The following is a 12247-nucleotide window of genomic DNA, read 5'->3' on the forward strand; positions in this document are numbered from 1 at the left end:
GCAGGCAAACCTGACAACCGGCCACTGGACACGACGCTTCCGGCTGTCCACGCGCACACACCGAAGGGCACACACGTGCACAGCTGGCAGCGATGAAGCACAGGTGAGCGGCCCCACATATATTCTCGTGGAAAGTTTGGCTCATTTCTCACCTTGAAAATGGAGTTTTCACGAAGGAAAAGCTCCGGCCGACAGAGCGCGGGCGCGCGCACACATACACACAGTTTCCTCTGTGTGATTGTGTGCATGTGTGTGTGCCCGTCGGAGCTTTGTGTTGGTAACAGAGTATGGCGAGTTTTCCACCACCTGTCAAATTGGCACTTTGGTTGGTTCACCTTCTCCCGGCTTCCGGTCTCTCTCTCTCTCTCTGTCTCTCTCTCTCTCTCTGCCTTTCTCTCTCTCTCTCTCTCTTTCTCTTTTGATTTTTGTATAATATACCCCGTTGTGATGTTGCATGGAAACACACATGGAAACGCACACACAGTTCGTTGTTTCCACGTGCCACAATGTGACTCAATCCCTCTCGCTCTCCTTGGGTCCGGGTTTTGCGGAATATGCCCCCGAGCGGAATGGAATGGGGGTTACGCTTCTGCTCCGCTCTGACTTTGCGATGATCGGCCGTTGCTTTAGAGCCGGCCCCCGAGTGGTCACCGAAACAACCGACATGGCGTACCTTTTTTCTTACCAAATGACTAATACCACCGGGGCCTTTGACAACGGGTCCTCCTCTGCTGATATAGGTCTCTTATCATGTGCAATTCATCCACAGATTTCCGCGCGTGTGTGTGTGTGGACGTAAAGCAAGCAAAAAAGCAGAAAAAGAAACGACACTAATAACCTTCAGATGTGCTTTCTCGGTGCAGTGGCCTTTCTTGTGAGAAGCAGATTCCGCGCTGCTGTGCGAGGTGGACGAACGCGGGTCGGCATTATATTGCTTTGGATAATAATGACCGATTGTGTATTAGATAGCAGGGGGCGAGCGGTGAAGAAAAGCTGAGAAGAAGGTGATAGAACTTCGAAACACCTATCAAACCTCTGTGATAGTACAAAGGATACATCAAAGAAAGGAAAATACTTGTCACTTGCACAGTCAACAGACAATTTGTTTTCAAGGACTTTCGTTTTCAAGGAGAGCAAAGGAATCGGCCTGACTCAGCGACAACTATCATCGTCTCTCTCAGAGCTCTGTCCCTTTGTGTTCTGGTACTCTCTTGGCGTTGTGTGTTGGTGTGTGTTTTTAAACAAAATATTCCAAAATTCCTAATCCATCATAAAATGCAAACAGGCCGTGCAAAATTTCGTGTTCGGAATCAATTGCAGAGCTGATTTCGAAGCTGTAATTGATTTCGTTTCCGGAGCCGATTCCGGAGTTGACTTTATAGCTTATATCGGAGGTGACTCTGGAGACGATTTCGGATTGTAATCTGTAGCAGATTCCGGAGTTGGGTCCGGATTCGGATCCGGAAACGGACTCGAAATCGGCTCCGGAATCGGAAGTGGGTCCGGAATCGGAATCAGAATTGGCTTCGGAATCAGAATCGTCTACGGAATCGGAATCGGCTCTGGAATCGGAATCGGCTTTGGAATCGAAATCGGCTCCGGAATCGGAATCGGCTCCGGAATCGGAATCGGCTCAGGTATCAGAATCTGCTCTGGAATCGGAATCTACCTGGGAATCACCATTTTTCCTGTAACGGAATCAGAATTGACTCCCGAATCGGAATTAGCTTCGGAATGAGAATCCGTTCTTGAATTAAAAGAAGAAGCTTCACTAGCAAAATCAGTCCGGGCATCTCCATGAGAATGGATCGTTTACAAGTAAATTTTGATTCTTTGCGTCTATCAAACGTAGCATCATTGGATCCAAACGTCTATTATATGGAGATGTCGAAACTAAGTCCGATTTCGAAGCCGTTTCGGATTTCGGAGCCAATTCCGAATACGGAGCCGATATCGATTCCGGAGCTGATTAAGATTCCGGAACCAATTCCGGTTCTAATTCCGGAGTCGATTCCAGAAATTGATTCCGGACCTGCTATCCGAAATCGATTCCAGACAACTTCGGAGCTAGTCGGAATCGATTCCGTCGAAAACATCCCATCACTAGACCTTTGACAGCGCCGAATTGATAATGCTCCGCTGGTCCTGTAGTGTGTCCACGTGCGCGCCGCAGCTTGTGAGAGCAGATGAGGTTATTCATCAGCTTCTCTTTCAAGGTGTTAACCTCGAACTATCTCCCACACAACCTCTGTCCCCCATTATTGAAGCCCTTTTCACACACGTGTGCCGTGCACACCAGCGCAAATCAAACAAAACAAAATGAAAAAAAAAAACTCCTCCACCATAACCTCACTGGACCGTGAATGTGAGAACGAGGGGTGGTGGTGGTGTCCGCACCACCTACTAAAGTAATGTGTTTGCTTTGTTTGATGGATGGGGAGAGGGAAGAGGGATGGGAGGGGAGTTGTCTTTGGGGTTGGTTCCAACACGAATTTTACACACCGCGACTGTTTGCACAGCTCGTCCGTCTAGCGATCGTCTCGACTAGATCGATGGGTTTTAGGGGTGTGATCGCGCACAGTGTGTGGTGGTGTTGCGGGTGAGGAGGTCGAGTTGTTAAGGTGGTGGTGGTCCAGTAAGAGGGGGTGACGCGTTCGGAACAAAACTTGCACCACCAAGCACACATGGAATCTTGGGAAGCAACTCATTAACTCATTCCTTAAGGAATGCCCCCACACACACACACACATACTTTCCCATGTGGAGACGACGTGACACCGACGACCGACACTGCTGGCGGTGTGGTCCATTGCTTGAGGTTTATATTTCATCGTGCCCGAGACAATAAATAAAACTATATTTAGATAGCTGTTGCGGATTCCGATCGTGCGCGACCTTGTTTTCCCCCCCCTCCCCCCATTCCCATCGGACACGGGGCTCGTCCACTTTCTACAGTATCGCCCTCCTTTCTCCCATCCCAACGTGTGTAATGTCGGTTTTTATTCCCTTCTGTATCGTGATGGGTTGGGTTGGGCTCGCTGGTAAATTGGGGAAGAGGGAGAGAGAGAGAGAGAGAGAGAGAGAGAGAGAGAGAGAGAGAGAGAGAGAGACTTTGTGTTGGAAAATCTTGCTCGCCCACCACAACACATGGATGTCGATTAGAGGCTTGGTGCAAATTATGGGCGGGTGATGTGTTGTGCTGATAATCGATTGATTGTGGTGACCACTGGTGTGTCCGGCAGGTGACACAGAACGCACTCAGTCTCCTTGAAGAAAGAGAGGCAGAAGGAGAGAGAGAATGAGCCCCCAAAAAAGCTGAAAGGATTAACATTGATGGAAAGATCTTTAATCAGATCGACAATTGGTTGCTCTTGCTGATCGATCCGGTTCGAAGGACCAAAGTTGAAAAGAGTCGATGTTACACCATGCCAATAAACCCTGAATAGCTTCGACCTTTTTGCGCAATGGCGTTGTCTCTCCGTTGCCAAATTGCGAGAGAGGGTGTGTGAGTCTAAAAGAAGGGGGTGGGTTGGGAGAAGAGGAAAAGGGAGAGGGAGAGATAGAGAGAGAGAGAAGGAGAAGGAACCAAGCAGTCTGCTTTCCCGTTCCATTATCGCACCCTCTGTTTGCGATGGGTGTGAAAAGCCAATTTTTTGATAGCGATAATCAATAAAGTAAATTCTATTAACATTCGAGGCAACCATCTCCCCCGCCACCTCTCCCCCACACCGATTGGGTGGCCAAATGGGGTGACAAGTGTGAAGGGGTGTGTCAGGAGTGTTGTATGCATGCGATCCCGTGTTCCTGTTTTATATTACCCCGTGAGCTCACTTCAGGGCAGCCACACGCAGCCACTTTTGCCTCGAAATAGCCCCGCAGTGGTATATTGATTGCTAATTTTGTCGTGCTGGTGTTATGTACACACCCGCGGTGAAGGCGGAGGGGCAATAGTCGGATGATTTGTACGCAAAAAAGGGTGTGAAGTAGCTGGGGGAGGAAAAAAAAATAAACGAAGACGTCTGTGCAAATCCTTTCCCTGTTCGTTTTTTTTTTGGCGTCTGACAGGAGAGAGGACGGGAAGGCATCATCGGATGAGGATGATGATGATTCCATTGTAAATGAGACACGGTTCCGTTTTGAGCGTGTGCAACCGGCGATGCTAAATGGCTCCGGCGGTTGGTGGGAATAAAAATTAGGTCGATTAGGTCGACCTTTTCCCCGGTGCATGAATGCTTTGTTTAAAGCTTGATTTGTGTATTTATTCTATTATGGCAAGTTATTATAGCCTCTCCGGCGGTTCTTGATAAGATCGTGTGTGCTTTTTTTTTCTAGAGCGACAGCGTCTATTGCGTCGTTTAGACGTGTTTATTCTAAATGCAGAGATTTGAAGGAACTGCGTGCGAGAGGAGTGCGATGGTTATTAAATATTTACGTTTAATAACATTTGAAAATGAAATTCCAATATCATGTCTAAAGAACTAATCGGTTGCATACCCTTTGCGATAAGATACACAAAGGGTTGACCGAAATAGCTTATCATTAGATTAAGGGGTTTTTGTATTTTTCCATTTAACCTTGAACATATTATTGGCATGCAAAAAAAAGACATGCTCATTGCTGACGGTTGGTAAGTTTTGAAAGTATAGGATTTTTGTAACCAATAGTTAATTTGGGCACGTAACCTAATTCGTGTTATATCAATCCCTGAAATTGAAGGGTCACGCTATGGGAAATTAATTCTTAATGCTTACCGGTCGTCGAACTGATTACGGAACTCTGGATTTGTATTTAAACCTGTTCCGTATGAACAGGTGAAAATGATACTGAATTCTTAACGGTCCTGGAAGTGATACTGAACTCCAATTGCTCCAATACCGGTCCTGGAACTCATGCTTAATGAATATGTTTAATATGTTTAATATGTTTATTGATTAATCCATCGGGATCTTGAAGATCCTACATGAATGTACTTAAATTAGTTCTTATATACTATGTAAGGTACATGAATCGATAGGGAAGAACAGGTGCACAAGAATAGAAAATGTATTTTGAAAATAAAATTATTACGTAAGTTGTGTCCTGAGTATCTCTAAAAACATTCTGTGGTATGTTGAAATCAAATAAATCAAAGTTACTTATTAAAGTTCGACACTTAGCTGACATAGGATCAGACTGGCCAAAACGAGTTCTATAACGAGGGATGGATATGAATTGACGTGTACGTAGATTCCTAGATGGCGCGTTAAATTCTATCGTAGCTAATAGAGTAGGAGCATCAATATGGTGGTTAAGTAGTCCTGATATAAAAAGGCATTTAGGCATTGAATACTAGGATCTGAAAATGATTTTGAATCCATTCCGATTTTGGAACTGATACTTAACCTATACCGATTCTACAACTGATCCTAAACGCATACTGGTCCTGGAACTAACACTGAACCCATACCGGTAGTGAAACTGCTACTGCACCCATACCCCAGTCGTGGAGTTGTTTCTGAACCAATCCCGGTCTTAACTAATACTGAACCTATACCGGTCCTGGTATAGGTTAGTGATACTAAAACCTATGCAGGCACTGGAACTAATATTGCATCCTAACTGGATCTGGAACTGTATCTATTATCATAAAAGATCTAGATCTGATGTTGAACCCATACCGGTTCAAGAACTGATACCGAATCCATACCTGATCTCGATCTGATACTGATCCCATACCATTCCTGGAACTCATATTGATCCCGTTCCGGTCCTGGGTGTGATATTGAAACCTGTTTCGGCCTTGGAAATGTCACATAACCTATACTAGTTCTGAGAGTGATTGTGAACCTAATACCAGTGCTGGAATTGATATTCCTCATCTACAGTCTTCATATAGATGTCCTCAACATTTCCTAGAACCGTTACAGTTTCGTATTCTGATCCAACAACTAACTCTAGCTACCATACTGCTCCACGACACGTACATTCTCGTCAGTTTTTAGAAATGTTGCGCTCAATTTTTGTAGGAATTCGTTCCAAAATAACAGAAAATAAACTGCACCACTTGATGATCGTATCATCACGCGTACGTACCTGCTCAACCTCAACCCACCCGGATGTTAGTGAACATACGATCCTCTTCTATCGTTTCTGTGTATGTGTGGTTGTGTGCGCGCGTGTGTGTGTTCTTATGTAGGGGACTTTGCCGAATCCGCTTGATATGCGGGGCCTGGTGGTGTGCCACTGCTAATCGCGCGATAGGATTTGATTCGCGTTTTCGACATTTTGCAAATTCATCACAATCGTGTGGTGATGGTTTTTGTTTTTTCCCCCTGCCCTACACAGCCACACACACACACACACACCCTGGTTGCAGCAGCACAATTAGCTGCGCCGCGAAGTGTCCGATAATCAGTTTGCAAATACACACACAGACACACAAAAAAAGGAAATTGGAAGAAACTGTTCGGTTGGGTTAATGAAACGTGTGGGGACAGTCGAGCGTTGAGTGCGTCAGGGTTTTCGTGCACGAATGTCGTCGTCGTCTTCGTCGTGCGTTGATAAGGACTTAAGACCGTCGTTTCAATTGCACTGAGGAAGAAGAACCAGCCGCGGCAGCAGGAAGGGCTCCTTCTCAGCTCCATTAATCTTTCTCTTGCGCCCGCTCGGTCGCTTGCTCTCTCCCTTCCTTTGGTGGCCCGGTTTTCTTTGGCGGCCAAAAAGTCTCGTGTGTCGTAAAACGGAATTACGCGAAGATAATCGCAATCGCGCACAACACCGCGCGAAGAAGAACGCGCGCGAGCAAGAAAGTTGTGATTCCATTCCCCTCCGATGTGTCAAATGTCAAGGTAAAAGGTGTTTAGCGGTAGAAGATTAATGCTGTATTAGAGTGAAGCCCGTCCGGCCGTCCGCCACCCCTCTCGGCAGTGTGCTGTGTGCTGAAGTGCTGTGCGTGTTTTTTTCTTCTCTTCAAATGCTGATTGTTTGTGCCAACTATGCGTAAATCACAAAGTGCGAGCAAAGTTGCGTTTTTTTTAAATAGAATTCTCCAACCTGCCTGTACATTAGCCACAGTGCATCGAACATTAAGTAATCTAAAGTAGCGAACACAGACTCCCACTGGTTACGGATAGGTGATTAGGAGCTTGTGGCTTAGATTAGGATCAGTGCATAATTTTACTGCCTCTACCCGCTTTTGAATAGTTCGATTGTGTTGATTAGCGGTGGAAAACAACAACAAAATCCCTGCCGACTAAACAATATGCAAGTAGAGAGTGTGGGGGTCGGTTACTGATCGACGATCATCGTGCATTTCGTAAGTGAAGATATCCTTTCGAGATGTGAGCGTATGTTTATGGAACATTTTTCATCTCAATCATTTTGATAATAATGCCTTAATTTCCGTTCTAAATGTGAACCAAATCAATCTTGAAAAGATCCGTTTTGACCCGTTTTTTTTTAAATGAATTCTGCTACTGCATATGCGCGAACTTGAACGATCCTGCTTGTTGTCGTCGCCCGGGGGTTCGAATAGAAGTCTCCCGGTAGTCTGCTGCATCGGCAAAACGATTGGGTTGGGGAGTCGCCGGTCTGTGATAAAGACCAAACCCATTCAACAAGTCTGCCAAGCGACACAAAAAAAGGGAAAGGGTTTTTTGATAAGAGACGAAGATATGTGGTGGGGACGAAAGGAGGGAGTTGTTGTGGAAGGGAAAGTGAAGTTGTTTGAGAATTGATGATACGAAAGATAAGCATTAGTCGGCGCGAACTTATCAGCTTCATGTGTGTGTGTATGTGTGCCACCACAGACAATTAGGTGGGTTGAGGGGTAAGCGAGAGAAGATTTTTTTTACCGCAGAGCAGCAGCCGTGGTTTTGTCCACTCTGTGTGTGTGGCTCTGCTCCGCTCTGTGTCCTTATCGTGTTGGTATCAGGGTTCGTCACTCGCTGTCTATCGTTCGTACGCGCTTGATGGGCTTTGGGGGGGCTAGGGGGACGCATGTAGATATCGAGTGGAAACACTGCTGCCCAGGTAGTGTGTGTGCGTGTGTGTGTGGCTGTGTCACAGCAAAGTCTACTACCTAGAACGTACAGTGCTGCGCGAAATTGTAGAACAGCTGTTGCTGTGGGGAATTCTTTCTGCACAGACACTTTGTTTTATCAGGTGCGCGGCAGAGTAGTGCGATGATGATGCACCGTGCTGGAAATATGGCAGGAAAACGCAGCAACGACATCCGCCTGCAGAGCCGTGCAAAAATGAGGGCAAGGACCTTTCGAGGTTATTCGAGGTGGCGAAGCTGCATAGCTTGTCTGTGACAAGGGAAAGTGTGTCTATTTGGAGAGTTATTTTGGGGAGTTCCAGTTGTTCAATTTGAACACAATTTCAGCCACTGCTGGTTTGTTGCATTGTTCTAGAAGATCTTTAAGCTTTTGGTTTCGAAAGGACAGAACAAAATTCCAGAAATCAAGAGATCTTCTGGAAGAGATATTCCAGAATTGTTTGGAACTAGAGCTGTGGACTGGAATAGGGTCCTACTGAATTGATTTTGCTTCAGCTACACTAACCTCATCTGACTCATCCTCCAATGGCCAAATGTACCTGTGCGTGGTGGCGAGTATTTCGTAAATAGCTCAAAATATATTCATTAATTAAAAATTCATAGCGCTGACGGAGATAGAGATACCTACATACTCGTCAACCCTACCGGCAGGACGACGATACACACGCACACACACTCTCCCCTATGAGCATAGTTTCACAATATTCAGCAATTATGCAGCAGCACCGTTCGTCGTCGTTGTCGTCTCCACATCGGTCGTCAAATGCCTATGCCAAATGCGTTGTTCAACGAAGACGGACGTCCACGACGGCGGCGGCGCTTGGGGGAAAAGCATTGGCGTGTTGCGTTTAAAGCACCCATTCAGGCACGAACCAAAAGCAGGCAAAAAAAAGGGATAAATAGTCGCAATTTTCTTGTACACCACCACCAGAGCGCCACGGTGGTGGGGTGCCAGATTGAGGGAGAAGGATGCCGCGCGGAGCCGGGGGTATATTGCGTCGTTCTTTTTTACAATACACACTCAACGAACAAAAAAAGCCAAACTCCGCGTGCTACGAGAATATATCACTGCTGCTGCCGGCCGGCTGGTTGGTCGGTCGGGTCTCCTCCCCCCTCTCGGTATATGTGTGACTGTGTGCGCGAGCCGGAATTGCGCGTCTTTCGGTTCTCGCTCACTTCCTTCCTTGGCGCGGCTCTCTAGAGCAGGGCGCGATGGATGGGTTGGGTGGGTTCTAGAGTTGGAGTTTTGACCATTTGAAAATGATTTGATCCCAAAATGGGAGTCGAAGGGGAGCATAGTGTGGGGAGAGAAGCAGTCTGTTTTAGTATGTGTGTGTGTGTGTGTATGGAGTGAGAATACGATTGCAGCCCAGATGCGCGCGCGTTAGCTCTCTGGTCTTGTGAGGCACACGGTTCCTCATATTCGTCGCCGCCGCCGCAATGTTTGTCATACGGGTTGTAGTAGGACCTTTCTAGAAGACTGACAGATGTTTTGGGGATTGTGTTGTGCCAGCCCCTCCCTCCTCAATGGAAAAGCGTGTGAAAATGTTGTTATGGTGTTTCTGCTTCTAAAAGGCGTTTTTGTGCTGTGTGAAGACGATGATCACTTTATTGCGATTTATTTAATGTTTGGAATGTAAAATGGCCTCTATTTTACTTTGAACAGTTTGCTTCTGGGCTTATTTTGAATTGTTAATCAACAATACAATTATTATATTTTATTTCAATTTATATTTGCTTATATAAAAAAGTGTGCACCTCTGCATACAATTGTGAAGCGCACTGTAATCGATGTTGTCCTATTACTTCTCCTACACACGCCGCTCATTCGTACTACACAGAGGTGTGGTGTGTGTTGATAAGCTGCAAAAGCCGCAGAGAGGAATCGCAAAAACAAAGCAAAAAAAAAACTGCCTTATTTTGTAGTTCTCTTTGTTGGTAGTAGTGATGTGCTCTTTGGAGTGCACCCACGACTCCGATCGGACTCCGGCTATTGTTAGTCCGACTCCGACTCCAAAAAAAATCCGCACCAGTAGTTCCGCCCGGAGTCGTCCAGAGACGCCCGGAGTCGTTCGGAGTCGTCTGGAGTCGTCCGGAGTCATTCGGAGTCGTTTGGAGTCGTTTGGAGTCGTTTAGAGTCGGAGTCGTCCGTAGTTGTTCTGAGTTGTCTGGAGTCCTCCGGAGTCGTTCGGAGTCACCCGGAGTCATTTGGAGTCGGAGCCTTCTGGAATCGTTTCGAGTCCTCCTGAGTCCTCCGGATTCGTTCGGAGTCACCCGGAGTTGCTCGGAGTCGCCCGGAGTCGTATGGAGTCGTTTGGAGTCTTTTGGAGTCGTTTGGAGTCGGAGTCTGAGTTGGAGTTGTCAGATTCCGGGTGACTCCAAACGATTCCGAGTGACTCCGAACGACTCTGGGTGACTTCAAACGACTGCAGACGACTCCGGATAACTTGTGGCGATTCCGGACGATTCCGAACGACTCCGGATAATGCTGGGTGGACCTACCTTGCGGAGTCGGGTTCCGAAATTATCATAGTCGGATCGAAGTCGACTCCGGATTTTTGCCAACTTTTCCCATCACTAGTTCAAAGGCATTTTAGTACCAAACCACCCCCCAGAGTCGGTAAACTGAGGACTACCGAATCTTAACTGAGCGCCTAAAGCAGCACACCCAACAGACCTCCCCAATCATCTGTTGAGGCGGTCAAAGTGATAGTTGTTTTAAAGCCTACAAAAAAGTTGAAAATATTACCCGAATATTAAAAGCCTCGCTTTATTCCGTGAGGTCTCTGCAATATCACCCTTTGGTTAAATCCCGACGCGTTGAGGGTTGAGTTATTCCTGGCTGCATTTGCTTTTTCCACCGGCCCGTTCCGAAAATGCGATCAAGTGTGCAATGAATAATTATTACGTGCGCGTGTGCGTGGTTGTTGGTGGTTGTGGTGCATCGCCATGCATCGGCAGCAGTTGTGTTGCGTTGCTGCACTACCAAGTGGTCGGGATGGAATGGATAGAAGAAGGGAAAGAATAAAAGAGAGAGAGAGAGGGAAGGATCATCTTTATAACGGCAAAAGGCCCGGTTTACAAGGTATGAATGGGAAACAGGGCACACAGGGGACAATAAAGCTGCTACACATATGATAATGATGGTGCTGCTCTCGAGTTTTGATTGCACACGGCGTTTGTCGCGTAGCTCTTGGCAAGCGCCGCCCACCATCCCCCGTTGAAAGCGTTCTCGTTGTGCGTGGGCTGATAAAGGAGATGAGGGTGGTGAGAAGGACGGTGGGGGGTGTTGGGCTTTTGTTTCTGTTGTCAATTAAAGCGGGCAAGCTGGACCGATCCGAGCCGATGACGTACGTTTGGCGCGCGGATTCGGTTCCGTGATGCGCGAAGCGCGGACACAGAATGTCAATCTGGGCAACATCTTCCATCCCTCTCCTCCCTCCACTCCAAAATGACGATCGACAATGGTGATGATGGACCGAAATTGTGGAGTGAAACAATCAGCAGCGGGTGGGTGGGTGGTGGTTGTGTAGTAAAACCCGCGTGTGCGTTCTTTTTCCGTTCTGTTTCGAAGTTTCGATCAACGCAACAACGGAGAGGGGGAAGGGGAGGGAACGGTCTCCTGATGAATGTTTACTGATCGTCTCCATGATTTGCCTGCGTGTGTCTGTGTGCTGCGTATAATTTATCGGTTCCAGTTCGGTGCGACTCGTATGCGTGTGTGTGTGTGTGTGTATGTGGAATAAATAACGTTTCCAGCCATGCTCGCGCTTCCCAGGCCGGGCAGGAGAATGTGTACCATTATTCAACCGTGCAAAGCGGGGGGAGTTGTGTTGTGTTGCGTCTAACACAGCAAGGTGGGGAGAAGTTGTGAGGAAGAAGGTGGGTGGAGGCAATGATACACGGGGCTTTTGTTGCTGTTGAGAAGGAAGATAATAGCAATTGTTTTGATAAACAACAAATTAAATAAATCTAGCTGAAGCCGGGATTATAATTTGCTGAGAAAATAAGCAACGATTTATGGTAGAATGAATATGAAACGTTCGTTTTTATTTTTTTTTTGCTACGGAATGTGTACCGTGCACTATGATTCACTTTGTGTTTTGCTGTCTATGGAAAAAATTTATAAACTGTCTCGTTTTGTTTGTATAAATAAAAAATAAGTGTGTTGATTATATATTTTGGAAGAGTTGTACAAATAAACATTTG

At 46.5% G+C, this 12247-nt stretch overlaps 1 protein-coding gene across 1 annotated transcript in view; it reads left to right on the forward strand.

Annotated features, from left to right (window-relative positions):
- LOC120897556 overlaps positions 1 to 12247 on the forward strand; it is a 39864-nt gene that overhangs the window by 12544 nt on the left and 15073 nt on the right.

The sequence above is a fragment of the Anopheles arabiensis genome, chromosome 2, assembly GCF_016920715.1.
Source record: "Anopheles arabiensis isolate DONGOLA chromosome 2, AaraD3, whole genome shotgun sequence".
In the NCBI taxonomy this organism is placed as follows: domain Eukaryota; kingdom Metazoa; phylum Arthropoda; class Insecta; order Diptera; family Culicidae; genus Anopheles; species Anopheles arabiensis.